Below are 9,355 nucleotides of genomic sequence, written 5' to 3'. Positions count from 1 at the left end.
CTTGCAATTGGCTGAGTGTAAGCTTTGTTTATAACATAACATTTACCAGAAATAGCCCAAGTTAATTTTTGCTCATGTTTGTAGTTTAAGCAAAGTTAAGGCTATTTTTAAGACCCAGTTGGTTTTGTTTGCTCTGGGATTTGTCAGGCCCAGTCTCCATTTTAATATTATGCATGTGTGTGTGTGTGTGTGGAGATCATATATATATATGCACACACACACATACACGCACACCCCTATATATATACACACACATGCATATATATATATATTCATATATATCTAGTTAAACAAGTAATAATTTTTACAATAGGATGATCAGAAAAATAAAGATAAGTAAAGATAAGAATGTATATATACACATACACACACGTATATACACACATGCATATATATATGTTCATATATATCTAGTTAAGCAAGTAATCATTTTTACAATAGGATGATCAGAAAAATAAAGATAAGTAAAGATAAGAATAATCCTTAATTATATTATCTACAGATGCACATTTTTAACATTTTGTTCAAATTCTTGCATTTCTCCAGCACACAGACACTCTCCTAACATAGACATCCTCCTTCTACAGAAATTTAGCCAATTGGCCCAGTTTCAAAGGAATTTATTCAGTTAAATAATAAAGTGATTGCATACACATTTGTTTGTGGAGTAAAGAAATGAATGAAGTGTATAATAGGAAAATGATATGTGAAGTAGGGAAATGCCTGAGGAAGCTAGGCTTTGTAAGGACAGAGTCCTCCTATTTTGTACTTCCCTTATCATTGTTCTTATCTGTGCCAGTTTTTTTTTTTTTTTCACAAAAGGCTAAATAAGCCAGGCTTGGTGTGTTTACGAGTAGTCCTACCTACCCTAGAGGCTAAGGCAGGAGTCACACTTGAGGCCAGGAGTTCGAGGCTATAATACAGTCTGAACTCATCTGTGAATGGCCACTACACTCCAGCCTGGGCAACATAGCATGATCCCGTCTCTGAAAAAAAAAGTCCACAGTAATAATTTAGAATTTGCATACCGTAAGTTTCTGTTACCAGTATTCTAGGGGATCCATAGACAATGTGCAACAAATGGGTGTGACCGTGTTTCAATGAAACTTTATTTACAAAAGCAAGCAGTGGGATAAATTTGGCCTGTGGGATGTAGTTTGCTGACCCTGGATTAGGTAAATGTAATGCAACAACATGTAAGGGATTATCACCAGCCCAGGTATTATTATCATACAAGTTATGAAACAATTCCAGAATCCCAATCCGATTGTCTGCTTTTAAGGTATTTGGGTCAAACAGCAAGTAAAAATCCTCAATGGAGCAGAGATACCAACAAAGAGTGTCTTTACTCCATTTATCTGAGTATCAGCCAAGTGAATTTCTGCCTGGGTTCCTGGGCAATGCATTGACACGTCTGTTCAACTAATTGTCTATCTCCCAACAGCGTGGCACTCCCCATAGCTCCTCCTTGATAAGCCATAGAGAAAGAAGTGGTGATGGAACATAATCAGTGGTAATGAGGGAAGAGACTGGTTTGACTAGGGGGACACCTGCTTAGGTCTGCAGGCCCCTGTGAGTGAGTAAGAAAGCCTAGGTTGTATGTCATGAGTAAAGCTTGCCTGAGTGGGGCAGGCAATGGTGAAGTTTATAAATACAGACTTTGCAGGGATATTTCTGCTTGCGTTTGCTAGACATGGCCTATTCACCCCTAGCACAGATTAAGGAACAGCGCAATTATCATGGGTGCATCACAAGTGTATACCGAAAAGATAAGAGGTTGCAGGCACTGCCATCATGTGGTAATACTTGGTAATTTATTTGGTAATATATGAATGAAGTTTCCTGCAGAGAATGATTTATTGATATTGATGTAGAATTTTTAGAATTATTGATGTTAATATAGAGTTTGCAGAAATTCATAAATTTTGTTATAAAAATATAAATTATATATAAATCAAAGTTATTGTTCAAATATCTGAATTATCATATATTTTAAAATAAAATAATTTTTTAAATAGAGTAAGAGGACTGATGCATGGATTATGTGTGGGAGAGTAAGTGAAGGATGTAAGGTTTGGAGCTTGATACTTTGAGGCTAGTGGGATATATAGTAGAAAAGAAGTGAGAAAGCAGAGTATCTGTTTATTTTTGGTTTGTTTTGATTGTTTTCATTTGAGTTTAGAAGATGGGATTGATCAAGAATTCTAATGTGAACCTGATAATTTTAAGGTGACAACTTGCAAAAAGGAGCAATGATGTGATTGATTTATGAGTCTGAATTTCAGAAGAATAACTGAAGCAGGAAATATTAATTTGAGAAGTGTCAGAATAAGGGCAGCACTTAAAGACCTGGGATTCGATAAGATTACTTTAGGAGAGAGTATACAGAGAGGAAAGGAAAGATCTCAGGACCAAGGCCTGGAGGACCCACCATTCAGATAATTGAAAGAAAAACTGGAGGCTGGTGAAGAGACTAAAGAGAACTAGATACAGAGGAAGAAACCTACAAGAGGGTGGTGCCACAGAAAACAAAGGAGGAAAGTATTTAGAGGAGCAGGGATAAATCAACCATGAGAAACGATACCCAGCAGCAGACCAAGGCAGTTACAAAGAACCATCCTGTGAATCCGATAAAAGAGACCTTACTGGTAAATTTAACAAAAGCAGTTCAGTGGAATGCTGAGGTTTAAAACCAGAGAGGAATTGACTGAAAAGGGAGGTGGGAAGAGAAGAAGTGAAAAAAGAATGTTGAGACAATCTACTTTTGCATCAAAGGGAGGTAAGAAAAAATGGGGTGGCACTCATAAGATGTGGTGGCCAGGGAGAGTTTTAAGACTCAAGTATGTTGGCTCATTAATAATCCAGTAGAGAAAGCAAACTTGATATGTGAGTAGGGATCACTGTAAGAGCCCAGTGTCTGAGCAGCTTAGAAAAGATGGAACGAATAGTATGGGAGATCTTTCTTTTATAGGAACCTGAAATAACAGGTGTAAATCAAAGAATTGGACACAGAAAGAAGCAGGAGTCTTGCTACGTGTCTGTATACATTTAAATCTATGCATGTGTACATGGACAATTGAGTATATGTTCATATACCCTTAATAGCCTCTAGAATAATTTCTTACTTACAAAATTACATACTACCATGTCATTCTTCTTACTTCAGTAAAGGGCATCACCATCAACCTGGTCACTCAAACTATGGGTAGCCTGGGAAAGTAAAAGTTAAAATAACCATTATTTTATACATGCACTTGAAATTATCAGGGAAGATATAATAATAGTTCCTAATAAATAAAGACTAATGTATCTTATACTACTCATATCATTTAGATTTTGGAACAATGCTATAAAATAGATATTTCTATCAATGCAATTGCAGATGAGGAAGCAGAATCACAGGGATTCAGTAGCTTGCCCAAAGCCACAAAACAAGTATGTGATAAAGTTTAGGATTAAATATTTGTGTCTCTGCATGTGTGGTGCTTATGAAAGTATATGTAGTTGTTTCAGAAGTGTCATAAAAAAGGCAAACGTAGACTTCTAATCTGTAATGTGAAGATTACAAAAAACCTTCCATGTATATTGATGCTAATCAGATAAAAGTTAAAAGGTCAGATTACACAACACAACACAACACATTGTAAGAGGATGAACTAATTCCTTTGTAGGAGTGAGGAGATTCATTAAAGAGATATTTTCATGGGCTCATCTTGCTGCCTTGCTGTCTTAATATAGTAAATTGTTTACAAAGATGGGGGCCATGCTCTCATCTCTGGATATCCATGCCATTTCTTCCTGAAGAGATGGAATTCATTTCTTCTCCCTTTGCATCTGGATCATCCTTGTGACTTGCTTTGGCAAGGAGTATGTGTCAGAAATGACTGCGACCATCCAGGCCCCTGTCTTCAGAAACACGGAAGTTCTTCTTGTTGCTGTCTTGAAAGGCAGCATCCATACTAAGAAGTTCAATTACCACATTAGAAAGAGCAGCCACATGGATGGATGGATGGACGGATGGATGGAAGGATGGATAGATTAAGATAGAGAGAAAGCAAGCGACACAGACAGATACCAACTGTATAAAGAGAAGTCCTGCATTAGAAGAGAGACTCTGAAAGAAAAGAGGGAAGCATGGCCAATTTTCAGATGATCCAGTCACCGCAGAAGAAGCACCAGACATGTAAGTGAAGTGTGTCGCTTTTCCATTTCCAGTCGAACCACCCCAGCCAATACCACACAGAGCAAAGAAAAGCCATCCCACCTGAACTCTGCCCAAATTGCAGAGTCATTAGAAAATGAATAGTCTTCTAGTTATTGTTTCCTGGTTTTTTTCAGTTACCTATTGCTGTGTAATAAAGCACCAAAAACCATAAGCTATAGGTAACTCAAACACCTAGAAAACGGGTTCATACTATATTTTGCACTGAGCTACAGAAGCAAATGCCATGAATATATAATAATTTGTTCATTTTTTTAATCAAGCTGAAGCTAAATAGCAACTTCTTATTGCTTGCAGCTTAGTGGTGACTATCAATCTTTTGTTAATTTGATGCCAGTAGTGATTTGTTTTTGCTGTTTAAATTTGTAAATGCAGGGTTCTGGGCAAACATCCCATTTATCCCTTAAGGGTAATATAACAGATTTGAAAGTGTTAGAATAAAAATCTTGAGTATTTTGGGAGCTATGATTAAGAAACTGGGATATCTAAACAAATTATAAATAGAAAATGATTCATCTCAAATTCTTTCTCAGTTTAGTTTAAAACATCATAAATAAATTTAGAGAGTTTGAGGATAATAAGAAAAGCCAAACAAAAATCAGAAATTCTTTTCAATAGCTGGAGACAGAGTGAGGTTATTTCTTTTTTATTCCTGCCAACCTGGGGAAGAGATGAATAAATGAACTCCAGAGCTGACCTCTATCCTCATACTGGGCATTTGTTTTTACCTTCTCTTCCACTAAAGTTCAACAATGGCTACATAAGTGAGCAGTATTTCCTCCCTGGCTAAATTCCAGATTCCAGCCTCCCTTCCATGGTCATTTGGTGAAATTGTGAAATTGGAAATAGTCAGAATATAGACAAAACCAAAGTCTTCCTAAGAAGAGTCCTAAATATTAAGAGATCTTTTAAATGCACTAAAAGTTTATTCAAAAAACCTGTGCAGAAATTCAGGAAATAAAAGCATCTGTCTGTCTCATGGGACTCCGTTTATTCTCAGAGGTGATAGTTGATTAGCGTGTATGAGGGTCCCATCTTCTCTCATTAAGTCACATGTATTCTTGTCAATGCTGCAAGGGCAACCAATGAGGACATTTTCCTCACCAAGTATATATGAGTAATTGCAGTTGTAATTGCACACTTTCTTGCCGTAAGAAAAATCTGTTTGTAACAGGGTATTCAGAAAATATTTTGAGATTCTATTAAATGACAAGATACCTCACATTCCAAAAATCTCTAGCTTTTTGACCCTTCCAAATATAGTTATGTTTAGGTTTGTTAGATTACAGGCTTGATAGATTATGCATAGTTTTGTTAGATTATAAGAAACCCAAACAATATAATGAATTTATGAAATAATATATTCTCTAGGCTCTGAGCTGGAGAACAAGTGTTAAAAGTAAAGAACTTTCCAAAAAATAAAGAAAAGCTAAGTGGTTAATTCACAAACTGCATAAATCTTTGTCTGTAAAATTAGTTTTAAATTTTGCTGAAACAAGATCTCTTAAATAAAATAAAATATGACTATGCTATATTTTTCTTAGATCTAATTTGTTTTATTTTTAGATGTTAATATGCATATATGGTTCCAAATTTAAATGGGCATAATGTAAAAGTCATATTTCTAAGCTGTCTCCCCACCACCCAGTTTCTCTGCCTATAGTTTCTTGTGTATCCTTTTCAAGATATTTTATGCTTCTACAGGCATATATTCCTCATTCTCAACACCAAAGTTTTTTTTTTACATAAATGGCTACTTTATATTTGTATATTGTTGTACAATGAGCATTAAGTTCAATTATGCCAGTCTCAAAACTCCTTGAGGTAGTCATTTATTCCAATTTTAAAAATGGAGGCACTGAGAAAACATTTAAAACACTTTCCCAAAGACAGAGATGACAATAAATCTACCTCTTCTTATTCCAATCAACATTCCTTTCACTGTACCCCAGCATCCTTATTTATTCATTCATCCCTCTATTTATTTTCCAAATATATATTAAGCTCCTACTATATGCAAAAGATTATGTTATATATTTTGGAATGTGTACATTTTGGTAAGACACACTTCTTTCCAAAAACTTAAATTGTATAGCAGAAACTAAAAATATATAGATAACAGAATATATGTAAGTAATATAAATAATAGTGATTTTACTTCTGTAAAATTAATATGGAGATCCCAAAGAATAAATAACTATTTTGCCTGGAGATATAAAAAAAGTTCATGAAGTAAATAACATTTGTGTCAAGTCTTGAACCACAAATATAACTAGAATAATTCAAACATATCTGTAAAGCTAAAATACATTTATTTAAAGAGTGTTATAAGCATAGCAGAGGGCTTCAGTTAACTAAATATAACATTTTCCAGAGAAATAAAATGCAAATCTCCCAAACTTCATTAATTTGTTCAATAGTCTTCCCTTATTCAAAATCAGAATTACATACTTGGCTAAAAATGGAATGCTTGCTTTATACAGAGTATAGCATATTTTAGACATTCAGTAAAAGACTAAAGCACACTTGTCTTCTCACAATGGCAGACAAAGAGAATTACTTTAAAAAGGTGGAAAATATGCACACATAAGTGTCATGGCGTCAAAGCACTAAGAAGGTAGAGAAATATTAGGTGGCCCAATACTGTGAGAAACCCAGAGAGTTTAATCAGGAACCTGGGGCTGCTTTTCCCTAGAGACAGTTGCCAATTGCAGGAGAGACAAGTGAGGAACTAAGAGGATGAGCAAGACATAAACAGATTTTGTGGTTAATAGGACAAAATTGGGGTTCAGGATCTGCCAAGGGTTGAGGGTCCTGATAGCTCAGAGGCCTTTTGTTAGAATCCCAAAGGGCCCCACAAAAGAAGGAAGGCAATACCAGAAATGGACAGGCCTTTGTAGCAACTGATGCTCGGCTTTGAGTATATCAGGTCCTGATTATGTATCTGGATTTGCAAAAATATCTCTTCAACGAATCCCCTCACTTCTGCAAAGGAATTAGTTCATCCTCTTAATATGTGTTGTGTTGTGGAATTGGAGCTTTTAACTTTTATCTGATTAGTTTCAATATACATAGAAGAGTTTTTTGTCATTTTCACATTACAGATTACAAATCTAAGTTTTCCTTTCTTATTACATTTCTGAAACAACTACATATATAAACATATACTCAATTGTCTAAGTACAAATGCATAAATTTAAATGTATGCAGTTACCTAGCAAGACAGACTGAAGGAGAGAGAAACAGAAAGAATGAGAGAGAGAGAGAGAGAGAGAGAGAGAGAGAGAGAGAGGCTAAATAATTTTTCAACCAACTACCCCAACTGATAACAAATAACTAGGACATTTATTACTCTTTTCTCTTGAAAGCAGAAATTTTACCTTACTCATCTTTCTAGTCTCTCTAACACACAACTCTATCAACTCCATCTTGCAGGGTATTCATAATTTTTTTTATTGCATTGTACTAACATATTCCTTCTAGAGTTACAGTGAGAAATAATCTGGAGACAATTTTTAAAGCTCCTTTTTATTTCACAGATTCAGTTATCTCAGGTGAAATCATGCCTTTCATTTACTAAGTATTTTAAATATTCTTTGCTTTCTCAATATGGTGACAGAACAGGGGAAAACAATGTGAATATTCTCTTTGTCATCTAAGGCCAATAACTTCTATTAGAATTTGAACAAACAAATCTGTTTTGTTATTTATTAGTATTCATAAAACATTTTCCTAGTCATGACAGAATTTGATAGAAATGAATCATTGAGGTACCATTATTATGCCCATATGAGTAGTAATGGAGCATGCTCAGAGTTTAAGTATATAGCTAGTGCTTGGTTAAAAGCTAGTATTCAAACTCATGTTTTCCAACTCTACAATCAATGCATAATAAAGGCTGGATAGAAAAATCAACTTTGGATTTAAATTAAATGAATTTAAATTATTGCTATTTCCCTGATTAATTTGAAATGACCCTACATATTTCAAAATTTTTAACTAAAATATTTTGGCAATGTCTTTATTTTGCCAAAATGCACCATCTGTGATTCTTCAGCCACTTTTTATGATTGATCATGGTTTATTTAAATACATAGATTATTAATTCATAATCAAAGCAAACTGCCGTGCTCGTTTTAAAAATTGCCGAGAGATAAGTCTATCATAAAAGAAAAAATTTAAAAAGTTACTCTTTTGACTGGTTATTAATAAGAGCTTGAAAATAAAATTATTTAAATTCTAGGAAGCTGACACAGTAATATATCAGGTAGAGAAACTATTTTGACTATAGCATTAGTTTTACTCATAAGCTTTTATGTTGGCATATGGAAAATCACATTAAAAGAATTTTTTTCCCCTTTTACAATTGCTAAGCACAGCACAAAGATTTTTTCCACTATTATTCTAAAATATAAACCTGGCTTGTAGCCAACAAGAAGTAACTTGAATCACAGTTGGAGGTTATTAATGTCAAGCCAATGGAGCTTCAACTCTGAGTCTCAGAATGTGTTTCTATAAAGCAGAGAACTGCACTCATTGTGAAAGTACCATGCTGGATTCTTTCAATTGAGCAGCAGTATATCCTGTATTTTAGAGAATAAAAAATAAACCTAGAGATTGTTGCGTAAATTAAAGAAGAATGTATCCATTTATATTCTAATATATCCCTCAAAGTATTTCATTACCCATTTGTAGCTTAATTTATTGTGGCCAAAGATATACTCTATATGATTTCAGCCTTGTGAAATTTGTTGAGAATATATTTTGATGTTCTGTTATTACTTAGAAGTTAGAAATATTTTGTCTTTCGCTTGAATTAAAACATTTATTGTTGGGAAATGGCTCTATCTCCCTTTATTTAGCCTGCTTATCTTCTTTCTCTCCTGCTTATCTTTTTCTCCCCTCTTATTCTCCTTCTACATGCTATACAGACATTACTCCAGACAAAGCAAAATAACTTGACTTTTTACTTGTAAAAAAAGGTAATCCAATTGCTATGAAGGAAAATGTCATGATTTACAAAAACCAAGTCAATCGCATTAACAAAGCAAGTTATATTTCATATGACTCCACATATTGGGTACATTCAGGTAGTGGGAACTTACTGGTATCACTGGTATTGACACTCTGCTC

The sequence above is a fragment of the Aotus nancymaae genome, unplaced genomic scaffold, assembly GCF_030222135.1.
Source record: "Aotus nancymaae isolate 86718 unplaced genomic scaffold, 86718_ANA_hifiasm-v0.15.2.pri h1tg000007l, whole genome shotgun sequence".
In the NCBI taxonomy this organism is placed as follows: Eukaryota; Metazoa; Chordata; class Mammalia; order Primates; family Aotidae; genus Aotus; species Aotus nancymaae.
Note: the sequence above shows the minus strand (reverse complement) of the source record.